The following is a 17,264-nucleotide window of genomic DNA, read 5'->3' as shown; positions in this document are numbered from 1 at the left end:
GAATAACCCCCCCAAAAAACAAAGTGCACCGCGTGTAAAAATAGATTTTAAACCATAAGGAATATAGTTTTTTAATATAATTTGTATGTTATACTTATTTTGTTTCAAATGGTTAAAAATATAGGTATAATGCAGTGGAACTGCCGCGGTGTTTTTCGTAATATTGATGATGTCAACTTTTTTCTCGATGAGCTCCAGCCTGTTGCCATCTGTTTACAGGAGACTCATCTTAATGAAACACATACACAGGTACCACGGCGACATCAGGTTTTTAGAAAAGACCGTGTTTCTTGTAACACCTCTTCTGGTGGAGTAGCTGGGGTTGTGCAGAGTGGTATTGCCTGTGCGCCTGTCCCTCTCGCAACCCCCTTAGAGGCAGTAGCAGTTCGTGTTCTGCTTGACCGCCTAATTACTATTGTTTCGCTTTACCTTCCACCAAACTTTCCAGTGCATTTACATGACCTGCAAGGGCTTGTGGGCCAACTGCCACAGCCTTTTTTAATCTTAGGAGATTTTAATGCACACTACCCCATGTGGGGCAGTGCTCGTCAAGACTCTCGTGGCGGTGTCATAGAACGTTTTTTACTGTCATCTGGCCTTTGCCTTTTAAACAAGAGACAACCAACTTTTTTTAGTGCACCTCATAATGCTTTTACTTCCATTGATCTTTCCATATCATCACCTACTTTACTTCCTTGTTTTTCTTGGAAGGTTTTAGAAAATCCTTTCGGTAGTGACCATTTTCCTGTAATTTTAGAAAGTTCAGTATCCCTTCCTTCTCTTCGAGCTTGTGCTCCCAAGTGGAAGTTAGATAAAGCCGACTGGGCTTTATTTTCTCTGGAGGCAGTGGTTGATCCCGCTGTTTTTTTATCTATGTCTCCTGAGGAAGCGACTCTTTATCTTACCGAAAATATTATAAATGCTGCTTCTCTGTCAGTTCCCCGAACTTCTGGAAATATTCCCAAGAAATGCAAGCCTTGGTGGAATAAGGACTGTACGACCACCATAAAAGCTCAGAATAAGGCTTGGGGAAGGTTTCGGCGGTACCCGACTGTTCAGAACAAGATCACATTCAAACGGTGTAAAGCAAAAGCTCGTTGGACACGAAAACAAGCGAAGAAGACCTCATGGGTGAAATATGTATCCTTCCTAAACAGTTTTGTTCCTGAAAAAGAGGTATGGGATCGTGTTAAGAAAATTCGAGGTACTTACCACTCATTCAGCATTCCCCTTTTTCCTTCATCATCCCCATCACTAAAAGATCAGGCTCACATTCTTGCTGATCATTTTCGAGAAGTCTCCAGTTCTTCAAATTACTCTACCAAATTTAAAAAGTTCAGGTCCTTGGCAGAAAAACAGCATATTGATTTCTCTGGAAATGATACTGGTTACAACCGGCCGTTCACAATGTCTGAGCTTGAATTTGCCCTTGCAGTAAGGAAGCAGTCAGCACCTGGTCGAGACATGATTCATTATAAACTGCTGAGGCACTTGTCGGCTGAATCCTTGGTGAATTTGTTGTCTTTCTTTAATTATTTATGGGAAGCTTCTTGTTTTCCACAGTGCTGGAAGCGAGCACACATCATTCCTATCTTGAAGCCTGGCAAAGACCCTTCCCTACCTGCAAGTTATCGGCCCTATAGCACTGACTAGTTGTCTAGGAAAAACTTATGAACGGCTTATTAACAGAAGGCTAGTATACATTCTAAAACAAAAGAAAATTTTCGATAAAAACCAGTGTGGTTTTAGAAGAGGTCGCTCAACCTTAGATCACCTTGTCCGGTTGGAGACTTTCGTGCGTGAGGCTTTTGTGAACCGGCAGCATTGCGTTTCTGTCTTTTTTGATCTACAGAAAGCTTACGATACGGCATGGCGGTACGGAATACTTCAGGACCTGTATAGGTGTGGCGTTCGTGGTCGCATGCTGCGTTGCTTAAAGGACTTCTTGACAGACCGTTTCTTTCAAGTCCGCCTGGGATCCACGCTCTCAGATGTTTTTACACAGGAAAACGGCGTCCCATAAGGAGGTGTCTTGAGTGTTACCTTGTTTGCAATTAAGATTAACAGCCTGGCTGCAGTTATACCACCATCAGTCTTTTATTCATTGTACGTAGACGATGTCCAGATCGCTTTCTCCTCATGCAACTTGTCAATTTGTGAGCGCCAATTGCAGATAGCAATAAATAGGATGAGTAAGTGGGACGATGAAAATGGCTTCCGGTTTGCACCAGAAAAAACAGTGTGCGTGCCTTTTTCATTACGTCGAGGGTTGTCGCCAGATCCCAGCTTGCAGATGAATGGCATTGACGCAACCGTTAGGCATGAACACAAATTCTTGGGTGTTATTTTTGATAAGAAGCTCACTTTTCAGACCCATCTAAAAGAACTGAAGCAAAAGTGTCGTAAATCTGCCAATGTTCTCAAGGTGCTTGCACACATGTCCTGGGGTTCTGACAGGAGATGCCTCCTGCGACTCTACAACTCGCTGGTTCGTTCCCGCCTCGACTATGGTGCGGTTGTATATGGCTCGGCACGACCGTCATCTTTAAAATGCTAGATCCTGTGCATCACCTTGGACTTCGACTTGCCACGGGGGCCTTCCGAACGTCGCCTGTCCCGAGTTTGTATGCAGAGGCGTACCAAATGCCACTAGAAAAGCGAAGACAGTTCCTCAGCCTATGCTATAGTTATAAAGTCAAATCTGACCCTGAACACCCATCCTTCCGTTGTTTGCAGGTATCTCCTTTTTTTCGTCTTTTTGAGAATAAGCCAAGTATAGTACGGCCTTTAAGCCTCCGCATTCAATGCATGTCTGCATCCCTGCAGCTTGCACTTCCTGAGCGTAGCTTGATGACAAAAGTTCGAAGCATTGCTCCTTGGAAGGCGGTGCACTATACCTGTGACTGGTCACTAGCGAAATACAATAAGCGAACTGTTGCACCACTAGTCCTTCAGCAAGAGTTTATGACCTTGCAAGTTAAGTATAAGGACCATGCACAATTCTTCACTGATGGTGCAAAAACTCCACACTTTGTCGGTTCGGCTGTATATTCAGAACACTTTGTAAAAGCTCGACGGCTTCACTCTGTTGCTAGCATTTTTACTGCAGAACTTTATGGTATGCTCATGGTCATTGAATATATATTAGGCAACAACATCAGGAAAGCTATCTTGTTTGTGGACTCCCAGAGTGCTATCCTCTCTCTCTGTTCCCTCAATGATTCTAAGAATCGGCTCGTGCAACAAGTACGGGTAGAGTTAAACCTGGCTTTCCAAATGGGATACAATATCAAGCTGTGCTGGGTACCAAGCCACGTGGGAATTTCGGGTAATGAGAAGGCGGATATGCTAGCAGCCTCTGTTAAAGATGCTCTGGAAACACCCGTTCAGCTGCCTCAAGAAGATTTTAAACCAGTTCTTAAGAAAGCAATTCATAATGCCTGGCAGCAAGGCTGGGACAAAGAAATAAATAATAAGCTACATGTCATCAAACCACGTTTTGGAGGTATGGGAGAGTTCGCACCATAGAGACCGTCACCATGAAATTTTAATGTGTCGTTTGAGAATTGGACATTCACGTGTCACCCATCGACACCTTCTTTGTGGTAAGGACACCCCAGTCTGTGAGCATTGCGGTGAATTGCTAACAATGCTGCATATTCTATGGCACTGCAAATTCTTTGATCAAGAACGTCGAACAAGTTTTCCTTCACTTTCTGGATACCTTCCATTTCATCCAGCCTTTTTACTAGGAGATCAACCTTTAGTTCCTTTTTGGTCATATTTTAGATTTTCTTAAAAAAACTGGCTACCTGCACCAGTTATAGATCCTCTGCATAGTAATTCCTTCCTTTTACTATAGAGCAGGGGTGGCCAGGCTAACCCACCCTCAGAGCCGCAAGCAAAACCACGAAACTTCCAAGAGCCGGGGGGGGGGGGGGGGGGGGGGACGGGATTGGGGAGATAAACTTTTGTTGAGAGCACTAAACGAAACGCGAACTATACTTTCGATCTGTCCGAGTCAAAAGCAGTCCAACTGTATCTAAGGGAGCAATAACACAAGACTACCAAACCGCAACCTGTCTTTCGATTTAAAACGCGTTACATTTTTCTTTTTGGCGACGGGCTTGTGTGCCCGGGGGGGAAGGGGGCGGGGGAGGTAGGAGAGGGAGCCGCGAGCCGCACTTTAACACGCGAAGAGCCGCATGCGGCTCGCGAGCCGCATCTTGGCCACCCCTGCTATAGAGTCTTTTAATTATTCCTTTGGCGCAGCATGGCCTATGTTGCTTTTTGCGCCATTAAACACCTAATAATCAATCAATCAACCAGAGCATACCGACATCGCAGTAAAGTACATGGTTCGAAATTGCGTTTTGCTTCTTCATCCAGAGACGATCAGGATATATCCAGCTCGTCTATTCGACGAAACTGTTTTAAGCAATAGAATCATGAGAAATTGAAATTGCAACAGCAAAAATAACTAATCGATATGCACAGTAAAAATGAAACGTAGCAATGTTCCAAAACATTTTTTACATTGCCCTTTTCAAAGAAAGAGGGCGAAGGTACATTCGTGTCTTGCCTGGCAGAAATAAGTTCTGTGTCTTCCGACAGAATGTTTTCTTCGGGAGAGCCCGAAAATTTAACCCTACAAGCTGTAATATCTTCCCCTCGCGAAGAAATAGTCATTGACTGATGAGATGGAACCTACTTTTTAACATTCAAAGCAGCGAATACCCGTGACAATTTTGTTTTTCATTTCTCACCTCGCACGGAGATAGGCAAAACCAATGCATCGTGGAGAATTCGTCTGCTAGCGGAGACTCCGAGCTCGCCAGGGGCTCTGCGATCACTTTTCGGCCGCGGTCTGCGGGAGTTTCCAGTATTGGCTTACATGGTATTTGGTTTCAGCCACCGCATTCATCAATTTAAGCCGGTTATTACCCTTTTAGGGTTGTTTCAAGACTTCTATTTATCATATTACAGTGTTGGTATTTTTTCAGTAAAATGTGAAAATAATGCTTCGTGACCGTACTGAAAAAAAAACTGTTTATACGGGTTGACCACTTCAAATCATACGATGTTATCGGCATACAGAACCTATATTCAAACTGGTTTAATTGTATGAATACACGTTTTTCCGAATTCAGCCAGAAGCCTATACACAATCAGGCTTGCTTGTTCAAAAGTTGGCCTAAGCTACCCACGCGAAACCGACTAAATTAGCATTCTGCTCTCGACGAGGAAGAGATGGAGTCTATCAACATTACAATGTGCAGCGAAAACCAAAACTCTAAAGGATTAAAAATTAGCTTCAATATTGTTCACTTAATGTATCGTACAGGTACAGCACGTCAAAGTATTCCTAATTCTTACTTCCTTCGTGTTCGTCTCATGTATTTTGTAAAATAGGGCCACGCCTTTCTTGATATAGTTTTTGATATGCTGCAAGACATTGAAACAATTGATCAATACTTCGATAACATTTTAACATGGTTCCTCATCTGTAACGCAAAATCTAACTTTCCGAAGCATCTAAGCATAAGATTTCTCGTGGATCTAGTCATAGAATTTGCGAAAATTGTTGCACTCTCACAAATATATCAGATCCCCTCCGTAGATTTCTAGAACCTCTGAAGATGACATGACCACAGCGAAGGGGTAGAAAGACATTCGCATAAATATATTTCGAAGCACGTGTTTTACTTTGTTTGAAAACTTCCGTCCAGTCGGCAGAGCCAAACGACCGATAACAAACGTTATATCCCAAACCAAGGACAAAACGTTTTGTCTATTTATCAAAAGTGCTTATGAAAAACGTGGTAAAATTTCATGCGGGTATCTACTCTAGAAACTCATAAAAGTAACAGTAATAAACCTATCTTATTTTACCACATTTTCATCCAGTTTTTGTCGTAGCCCACTAGCGAGGAAACTCGTTGGGTTGAGCCGGCAATTCTAAAAACACAGAAATAGCAGATCGAGAATTCAAACTGATTTGTGGTCAAATATACTCTTGTTAGAATACGATTCACTCAATTAACATTTCCCAAAGGTTTAATGTTTATAGAGTTGCATAAATACAAATACATGTGCGCCTATATAAAGTAACTATTTTTTTTACGTTGTCTGAGAATTCTGGGAAGCCTAACCTGATCCGAGATTGCGTTATTTTGGGGTAGTCTTGCGATTTCTCTTGGAAGATACAATCGTTCCTTCGTGTGTACCGAATATATAAGTTAGTTGTTTTTTTACCTCGTGTATATCGGGATTTTCAAGAGCCCATGAAAATGAACATTGAATGTGAGATATTTTTGAAGGGAATTCCGGGTAAAATTTTGAAATGCTGGGCCGGTGTGCCTGTATGACGTACCGGCGTAGCGGCACAGCCCACCAGGGCGTTGCTAAAAGCCACCGGTAGTGATATGGTCATATCAATGAAGATAACAATATCGGTACGATATACTGCCGTTTTTACTATTTGATCGGTCCCCTTCATTATCATCACGGCGTTAACCCTATCTCTTTCCCAGCGACCGGTAAACGTGTGGGCGGCCGGCATCTGAAACCAAATGACCCGTACTCGTGTACCGGAAACCGGGCTTTGCATAGGGGTGGCCGGTACGGTGGTACCGGTGGCCGGTACAAGCCTCTGTAGACCAGTATAAAATCGTACAACTGTTCAGTAGGGGATATGAGGGTTACTTACCAGAAACATCAGAAACCTCTCTCTCTATAAGGATTATTGAAAGACATAAAAAAAAATTTACTCTTCAGAGTTCGACATATGTTGCTGGCTTCTGGTAACCGTTTGATAATCAATATTTATACTATGAAATATTTTCACTTATTGAAAACCTATTGCAAGATGTGTTTCTTTATTTGTCGCTTCTCTAAATAAAATAATATCCAGCGGCTTATATTTCTTATTTTGTAATCAAACAAAAAATCGCATGCCTTATCACCAAGAAAAATCATTTCTTCTCAACGTCGCAAAATAAATTAAAATAGTGTTATATGAGAACCTGCCGAAGGTGTTTTATGTTTTGCGTCGAGAGAGGAAATATGTACTTTACACTGTGAGTATTATTACGGTCCAGTGATCAGCCGAACTTCATTGTGGTAGACACATGCCATAATACATTGCGTTTACGAACTCGATGTGAACGCTGAGTTTACTTCAATCCTTCCTATTGAGAACAACGGTTGTAACGCAGGTCAAGTAACTGCAACACCGGAATATTTATACCATTTAATTTTATTGGTCGTGATAAAAACAACTTCTTATCAAATGTGTCATAATCTAAGTTTCCACTGCCCAACTTCATCAGCTACAAAGACATCTGGAACAAATTAATGCACATACACATTGTTCCGCTTGTCTGCGCGCTGCTGACACATGGATATGCAATTATTGGTACCTTACGCGTTATAATAAAAACGACTGCTTGCTTTGCACCTGGAGTTCGTACTACCTTACTGAATTCGGATAAAATATTATATATACTTTTCAAAGCAAGTGTGATAAAACCAGGAGATATTAAACTCGTGATTCGTTTTATTATGCTTAAAGTTTATGAATTTGTTCCTAGAATCACAAAACATACATCCAAGAATGCTTAACATTGAAAGAGATCACAACATAAAACATAACGGTTACGTGTTGCTTTCAAACTGTTAAATTGAAAACAAAATTATTTGTTAATGAGTTATAATACGAGACAAACCACTAAGCAGCCTTCACGGCTGCGAAAAAAAACCATGGTTGCAGATTTTAGTTGTGTAGGCAGGTTTCAAAACAAGCAGAGGTACCCCGATTTTGATGGTAAACTCTCGGTGTGAGCGTGCATGCAATTAAGATTCGGTTTTCATAAAACTGTATTGACGCGATCGACGAGTAAACTAATCCTCAAAACTTCCCAGGGGTTTGCCAGATTTGCTTAGTTGATTTGCCAGGTGGTTTGAATACAATTTAAAATGTATTTAAATATGAATAGCTGCCCATACATTTAAATTAATTCACCACAGCTTACAGCAATTTTAGCATCAGATGTAAAGCATTAGAAAGCTGATGTACTCATTAATAGGGATTTGGTATTAATCGAGTGTGTTCCAACTGAACTGAATTTATTTTTCAGCATTACGTCGGAGAGCGTGAAATTGGAGAAGAAGGACTTTAAGTAAGAGGATAATTCAATGCGTTCGAAAGTCACTATTTTTGCTTTAAACAACTTTGGCGTATGCAAAACTTTATATTTAAACAGTACACAGTTTATCTGAAGACTCGAGCCTCCCTTTACGGTTTCTGTTGTAGAAAGAGAAGTTTAGTGGTAGCGGATTTATATCTGCAATTGATAAATCAGTTTATAGCAGGGCCAAATATGTCTTTCAACAAAGTCCACTGCTCAAAATTGTACAAAAAAACATTGTATAAATTCGTGCTACAGTTAGAGCTTACTTCTTGTTTTGTATACGTTTAAATACGAGGGCTATTGTTTCTCTACTTTGAAACGTTTGGCTAGTCATTGCATTGGAAATCTTGTGTTATAATATTTTGAACTTTTAAATTTTTACCTTTGACAAGCCTAGGTGATATTAGAAAAACTTATTGGTTGGCGCAAGCTTGGCAATCTTAGGGGTTTAAACTAGGTCTAATACGGCTTTGCTCCTGGGCATTTGTTAGTACCAGAGGATTCTCCTTTGGCGTTTCTATGGATTATGTTTGGCTCTCCACATGATTGCCGAAGTGCCAGACGTGAACCAAAGGTTCCATGTAAGAACCGAGGAACATGCAGTGAAGCCTAAATCGGGCACTTGGTTGGCAATTTAGGCACAAAGTTGCCACATGGAAACCGAACAGCCAGAAGTGAAACCTAACTTTGACACTTGTCAGGCGATTGAGGCCCAAAGATGCCTAATCAAAGCTAAACTCCCAGCAGTGAAACCTAATATTGACACTTGTTTCGCGTATTAGGGCAAGGATACCCAGACTGGCCAAGATAGGTAAATTTTGGCTTTCCCTTGGATTTCTTTGCGCGTTTTAATGCCCTAAATTTTCAGACAAAAACCTTATTTGACCCAAAGGGCTGTGCTATCGGAGGTTGTTTAATACATACGAATCTTACGAGTATGGAATGAAGCAAGAACTGGATGGATTGCACTAATATTTCAGCTGCGGAGATTCAGTTCTTTTTTCGAACAGCGCCCCGTCTGCGAGCTGTAGAAGAATAATTCGAACTGCCAAACTGAGCCATTCGACTCGTATGACGCTCACGTTATTTGATGAAGAATTGCAACCGGCGTATTGAGACATGACATCGCAATTTTTACCCTTTTGCTTGAGCTTTTGGTTGACGTGCTGTTCAGTATAGATGAATTTATGCGTGTGCAGGTATTCCCTCTAGTGCGTTTTCTCTTGTATTTATTATAGCAATTTGATATTTTATATTACGTGTCTTCACTGCCCTTTTTCATTTCAGAAAGTGCAGGCAAAATAAGAAAGCTCAAAAGACTCAGTCAAAACATCAAAGCACCATTTGAATTAAGAAATGTAAATAAAACAATATTTAAACTCGCTAGTGAGAAAGCTTGCAATTGAATAGTTTTGATAATTGCTACCTTCGTTCTCACTTTGACACCGCTTACACATGCAAAGTCGTTCAATACAAAAGGTTTTGAAAATCTCTGCTGGATATCTTGGTATGTCCTAATAACAGCACTGCCTTGAATCAGAGCGTATTTGTGTTATAAGGTACAGGCGATGAACCACCTGGTACATTAATTTAATAAAGACCTATGGGGTGTTTTCCTCTAAATTCAAGGACATGTTGAGGGTCGAGTTTTAATTAAATTTTTTTATGATAATTCTTGAATTAGGCGCGAGCCCAAACGGCAAGACTGGCACATTTTTAGTTTTCAAGGTATTGAACATTGAAGAGGTCGAGGGGAAAATTGACGTTTCTTCCACCTGTCGGGGATGGTAGGTTTGACCGCTCCCTATTTCGTCACTTCTCGCACCACTGCACTACGACTCTTCTCTTACACTTAAAATAATTATCATCATGGTCAATCTATTTTTTAGCTTGTATTTTAAAATAGTTTTTTTTTTAAATGTCAAGCTATCTCCCTTTCATTACTTTTGGCAAGTTGCATGTGTGACGCCTCTGGGTGTTACGACATCTCCATATTTATGTGTTGTAGAATGTCATTTTAAATTGTCAAACCTTGTCAAATTAACTTGTGTTACTTTGGGAATCAGCATAAAATGTGCAAAAAGGGAGAGAAAACTTTAGAAAAATTAGAACGTAGACTTATATAAATGAAGATGAAAAGCTATTTACATGAAGCAAGAGTGACTGTCATATCGGGTCTCGGGAGTTCAATGCAGGTGACTCAATTAGTTCTCGTCTGCACCACTCACGGCCGGCCGACTTCTTTCCGTCTTTGCCCGTTGTTGCGAATAATGGGGATCAAAGTAGATGTGAACCTTTCGAAGTTCCAGGGTTGGAGATGGTGTCTGTCCTGACTCCTGGAAGGTTACCTTCTACCGATCCGCCCAACAGGCCTCTTTTTATCTGACAGTTCTTCCCTCTCTTCTATCTTGTTTTCTTTTTCAGTGGCACCGTTCTCACACACAATACACTGGTTTGACAGAAACATAAAAAAATCAAACGACGCTAAGCTTTGTCACACACGCTCAAACAAAAAAAAAAGTTTCTTCTAGACAAATTGTAAAGTTTTCTTTACTGTTCCCGAAACAACAATTTCCCTTGTCTTTTCAGTTAAGCACTTAAATATTCAGTTAGGTTCAGTACAAAACAAACTTTCACACGAGGAAATCAACACTATATACGAAGATTTTATTTAAAAAGGGCAGCTTAATACACCCACGAATAAATATTTGATAGTGTAAGAAAGCTCTGTTCCCACAGGTCCACGACTGCGGAGGGCTTAAGAATGGGACATTAAAGAAGATTCCTGGGTCGCCATTGGCAGCTCCTCCACGCGTTCAACTCAAGATATTGAGGGCATTCTTTTCTGCACACTGATCGCCATTCTTCGAGTTATCTTGAGATCTTCTAAGAACCCCAGCGCAATCAGTTTCTCATCTGGATACCCGACAGCTGTCATTTGGTGCTCGGCAGATTCTCGCGGAGCTAACTGGAGTGTTCTGAATGAGACAGGGCCTCCCTCGTCCTCAGGGTGATTGCAATGGTTGTCCGCAAACTTCAAGATTCGCGTTTTGCCTGCTGTTATTTTTCTCATCGTGTTCACAAACAGCACTTTCCGCTCCCCAGTGCGGGCATTCCTGACAGGACACGTTGCATCATAAAACTTTTCAATCACGTGGTACGGGCCTTCCCAGTTTGGAAACAGCTTCTTTGAGATTCCTCGTTCATCGGCCATTACTTCCATGTACACGAGATCGCCTACGTTGTCAATTCATCCTCGGGAATTCCGATCATACAGATCCTTTCAGTGTCCAGCAAATTTTGCTAGTTTCTCTCGTGCTGTTCCATGAGCCATTTTAAGTTTGTGTCGTAATTCTTGGGTATAATTGTGCGGTGTATCGTTATTGACGGGTGGTGTGTTTCATATAAGAGATCCGGTAAATCAGCGTCACATCCGTATAAGTAGAAAGGCGTCTCAACTCTACTTTCCCGTTTAGCTCTACTCGCAAACATACAATATGGAATTCCTTGGCCATTGTATTTCTGGTCCGCAAGCACGTAGTCGGAAAGAATTGAGACCAAGGTCTAATTAAGACGTTGTTTTGCTCTGCCACACTATGGATGATGGGCTGTTGTTTAGAGCGTCCGTATCCTAAGCAGATCGCCAACGTTCCGGAAAAATATTGAGGTAAAATTAGTGCTTTGATTTGTAAAGATTTATTGAGGCACTCCTTGGGGAAAGATTACGAGTTCTAGTAAGGTTTTAGCTGCAGATTCAGCTTTCTGGTGTGGCATTGCGACGACGTTTGTATAATTGGCCAGAAGATCTACAAATCCCAAAACACAGTGATCTCCTTACGCCGTAGTTAGAGACGCCCCACAATATTCATTCCTGCCCTTTGACATGTTTTTGCAACCTCTTCAAATGCTTGCAAAGGTGCTCGCCTTCTATTGTGTGACTTTTATGACGCATACACGACAAACATTTGGCACAGTAGCTCGGTATCTTCTTTTGAATTCCGTTTCAAATGTTCTTTTCTCGAATCATTTCACTTGTTTCGCCCGTCCCTCGGTGTGGAGAGTAAGGTTTCTTTATGATATAGTTGTATCGCGTAATTTTTAAGCGATGCAGGGACAACACTTCGGTTGTTCACAAGACGGTCTTACTTCAACGCAGTCTGTTCTTTCCGGCAAAGAGGGCCTCGAGAGTCGATAAAATAGCATCCCGATGTCTTATGAAGTTGCTCTTCGCACATCGTGAAGAGCGTTATTAGCTTTCTATGCACAAATAAAACCATCGCCATTAAAATGTGGTTCAGATAGAGTAACCTTTCTTACTACATCTCTGGGTAATACGTCAGCGTTCTGATTGTTTTTTCCGCCCCATGTTCCTATTTAAAGTTATGTTCTTGCAGTAGCAAGTTGAACGTGGTAAACGAGAATCTGGGTCAAGGGCGTTCATCAGCCATTTGAGTGCACGGCAGTTGGTTATCACCTAGAACTTTCTTTCGTACAAGTAACACCGGAAATGCTTAACTGCCCTGGCTACAGCGAAAACATTCTTCTTCCGTTTTAGCATATTTATGTTCGGCCAGATTATGGTTCCTGCTGGCATATGCAATAGGGTGCTCGTTTTCCTCGAACTCCTGAGCCAACACTGCTCCCAGTGCACTCTAAAAAGCGTCTGTTATCAGAATGAACGCTTTAAAAAGTCCGGTAACCTCAAACAAAGGAGCTTGTGTCAGTCCATGTTTCAGAACATCAACTGCCGCTTCAGCTTCTATGCTCTAGCTGAAAGTGACCTTCTTTGACGTGAGTGCAGTCTTCTAGAGTGCCCATTTTGGATTGTGACGTACAGTCAGAAACAAAAGAAGATTGGCATCTTTCTAAGATCTCCGACATTCACCATTCGCGAGAGGAAGAATAATCGTCGGTCCTAGATCTTTTTGCAAAGTGCAAGAGGGTGATTTCAGATAAGATCGACCAAAGGATGGCTAGTCGACATTTTCAAATCAACTGATGTTTTTATATGTTATTGTCTAGTGTCTGGTATGAACGAATCCAAACTTCGTTTTGACTAGAAAAAATACTTGGGGACAGGAAAAATCGTAAGGAATGAGGTGGTGGACAGTTGCATTAACGCGCACTGATGGAGGGGGCCCGTTTGAGAGTGAATAACTAAAGCGATAACATTAGGAGAACTCTAATACGTTTTGGGCGCAAACTATGGGTATAGCTTGCTTGTAATATAAAGTAATCATATTTATTTAAAATTTATTTATTTTTCTACAAATTGATAAACATGCCTGCTCGAACGACAAATGGCAAACTTTGGAGGTCTGTATCTCATGAAATAATTTAATCATTATGATATATTTGCAGATATTATTCTACTAATATATAGCTAATATTTAAAAAGCAACTAGGGTATCTGTGTGATACAATAGTTAGGATATATTTAGTCAAACATGGAAAAAAAATCAAACAAAGAAAAATTCCGATGCGAATAAAAAAAAAACACCACCCTCGATTTTTTTTAAAATTTAGGTAACCTGTTATACTCTATTTCGGCATTCATTTCCATTAAAAACATGCTGCATCATTTTATTGAGAAAGAAGATACAACTCCCCAAAGTAGGGTCCTTTTTCAAAGCCTACACTTAGCAGTGTTTTATACAAGAACTGACTCTGAGTTCCAGTTTCATGAAACCAACACGCATCTTTTATATATTTTTATTCAGATGAGGCCAATGATAACTAAAGAAATCGTTCACACACTTAAATTAAGGAGAAACTACCGTGTACAAAGAGGTATCATATTACGGACTAGTGATCCGAGAAAAGATCATGCAGCCATCGGCCACTAGTAACTTTGTTTACTTTATTCTCCTGCGACACTATATGCTATTCCCTCTTCCGCTCTACCTTCATCTCTCTCTCTCTCATATATATCCCTGATATATATCCAGAACAAAAACATGTTCAAGCATTCCCTTTCTGCGTGGTAGTGTTCTGTGGCTAGCAAAAATAATTTCCTCGCTAAGCTCACGATTATGGCAAAATAGTTGCCGGAAACCGCAAACGACACTCGTCGCTAGTTCTGGCAAAACGGCCGATACAATCTTTTTTTCGCATTTCCCCGCTCGCTGTCAAGGACAAGGGGGTTCGCTTCAACCAGCAAAACATGGCCGCCGACGCCTGTTTACTGAGCAGTCATGCCTGTCGCCATCTCACTCGCTGGCGTCACGGGCGATAATATCAGGCACAAAGGGGCACACCAACCGGCAGCATTATCCCCAAATACTCGAGCCTCGCGTAAATACATAGAGTGTAAACGCTGTCGCCATGTTATTGTAGTAAGACCGCCCCCCCCCCTCCCCCAACGGGGGACTGCAGTACGCGACGGCGTACTAACACAACGGCGACGATATCGACATCGCGGGCTCCGAATTTTCCCATAGTTCTACTCCATGGGCATTTCTCGAAACGCTTGATATTGTGTACGCCCGCCAGGAAGGATTTCAGGCGCGTAGTTAAGATAAGGCGGTTCTCCGCGGCAAAAGAAAGCAATTTCACAAAAGCTTAAAAGCGGCGGCGACGCGTGTGCGGTGAACGCTTGTAGTTTTGGCGTAGACAGGGTGTGTGTGTTCTCGTTGTTGACACCAGCCGGCGATAAGGCACTGCAGGCGGTAGCTCAGTACAGCAAGGGCTAATCCGAGTGACCATCAACGTAACCCCACCGCCAACCCCTCGCGAACCGGTCGCCGACATGGCTCAGGCTGTGTCATGAACCACGTGGTAGAAGCTCAGGTGCTTTCATATCAGCGCGTGGAGGGACGACAGTGCGATTCCGGAAAGTCTTTTTCGAAGGCCGCTGACCACAATTTTTTGTCTGGAGACTTTCCCTCTTTCTTCCTTTGACGTGGATCAAGCTTTGCCGACAGCCTCAGTTGTGACCTCTCTTTTCAAATGTACGTTTGCAGTGAGTGAGCTCCTCAGCCTCGGACTTGTCACTTGTGCACCCAGTAGTTCTTTCACTTGGCAATTATATGCCATCAGTTGGGGTTTAATTTCTATTATTTATGTATACATTATGAAGACGTCCTGGAGCTCCGAACGAGTGCTTTGTGCAGATTACTTTTGCAAACACAAAAAGACTATACCAAAGCAGCGGAATTTTCGAAGTGTTGGCGAGTTGGACCTAAACTCGTTGAAGCAAATTCTTCCGCCTGACTCTTCCACCAAAGTGAGTGCGACGGACTACCTGTGCTACCATTGCTTCATGCACATCACTAAGGAGATCTCGATGCGAAGCTCAGAGCAGTGCCCTGACATATTTGTGCCAGCTGAAGAAGCAATTGAAGATCTAAATCGCAGCATACTACCTACAGATGTGTCGCCGCTGAGACAACCAAGCGTCGTAAGAAGTCGGGACAGGCCTGCCTATGTCAAGAGAAAGCAGACAGAACTGGAGCAGGTTGCTGTCAAGAATATACGCTCAAGGCTACGTATGGCGTACGACAGGGACGCACCATCGGGGTCGTCCGAACCAACATGCTCCACATGCACTGAGTGGGTGGACAACTTTCGGCAGGCCTTTGAAACCGCCACCTCTCTCCGGGAACGTTGTCAACTGCTTACACTCCTGCCGTCAACACTGACGAAGAATGAGGTTCAAAAGATGATTCCACAGGCCTCAATGTACCTCATCAGTAAATCCCGAAAACTCAAGGAAAAGCATGGCGTGTGGTATGAGCCGGATTCTTACACGAGGTGCAAGGTGAGCCCTGAAAACCTGTCTGCTGCCCTAGAGTACTTCACGAAAGACGAGCTACAATGTTCGCGCCAAAGTCCCAACCAGAAGGACGTCATCTCTGTCATGCTCAACGGAGAGAAAACGTTCGTGCCAAAGCGCTTCATGACACGCTCAATACGAGAGGCCTCCCGTATATACAAAGACAAGCATCCCGATTCCGGCGTTGGGCTAACGAAATTTTATTCGTTGCGCCCTAGATGGGTCCAATGTATTCCACACCAGGAAGTGTGCGTTTGTGTGCGCTGCGCCAATTATTATCTTGGTATTGCCGCTCTAGAGAACGTTACAGGCTCAACATTCAACACTGGTGAAATGAACTCGGCATTTCGGTGCGACCCAGCAACAGAACTGTGCCTTCAAGGAGACTGTGATCACTGCCCAAAAGGCCAGTTTCCTACAATCCAGGAACTTGATATCCCGGAGGATGAAGAGATTGTGCTTGCAACATGGGAGTCCGGCGACCTTGTGAAAAAAACTTTGGAACCTGAGACTTTCCTAAAAGTCATCCAAGTGACGGTTGGAAGTTGGATACTTCACAACCATATCCGGCAAACGCAAGGTAAAGCGATCTACGATGAAAAACAGTGCATGCAACGCGGGAGCATTGTCTTTCATTTCGACTTTGCTGAAAACTGGACCATCGTGCTTCCTGACGAAGTGCAAGCATATCACTGGAAAAAAAAACAAGTTTCGATATTTACATGTGTAGTGACGACAAGAAAATCTACAAACAGCTTTGCCATCATCAGTGAGGACCTGTGTCACGACGCCGCTCACGCTTGCTTGGCTCTAGAAAAAGTGAAGGAGTGGGTTGAAGACAACGTTGCGGTATACTCGTACGTGACGTACGTAAGTGACGGCGCCGCCAGTCATTTCAAGAATCGCTACCAGCTTCACCAATTTGCAAAGGACGATTGCCCACAAGCCCAGTGGTTATTTTCTGCATCTGGACATGGGAAAAATGCACGTGACGGAGTTGGCGGACTCGTGAAGCACCAGGCCACGCTGAACAACCTGAGAGAACGTTCAGTAAGCGCAATTCAGACGGCCAGGACAATGGTGAGCGTTCTATCAAAGAAACTGAAAGGCGTGCATCTTGTATATCTGGACGAAAATCAGATTGTTCAGTATCGTGAACAAAAAAAAGAAGAATGGCTGACGGTGCGCGCCTTCCCTGGCATTCAGTCTTGGCACGCGTGGCGGCTCAGCAAGTCATCAACAGAAGGGACCTGTGACGTATATGTAGCACGGACAGTCGGATCTGCTTGGAAGCAACT

The sequence above is a fragment of the Ixodes scapularis genome, unplaced genomic scaffold (assembly GCF_016920785.2).
Source record: "Ixodes scapularis isolate PalLabHiFi unplaced genomic scaffold, ASM1692078v2 PGA_scaffold4__175_contigs__length_147842914, whole genome shotgun sequence".
In the NCBI taxonomy this organism is placed as follows: Eukaryota; Metazoa; Arthropoda; class Arachnida; order Ixodida; family Ixodidae; genus Ixodes; species Ixodes scapularis.
This window is presented reverse-complemented; position numbering follows the sequence as displayed.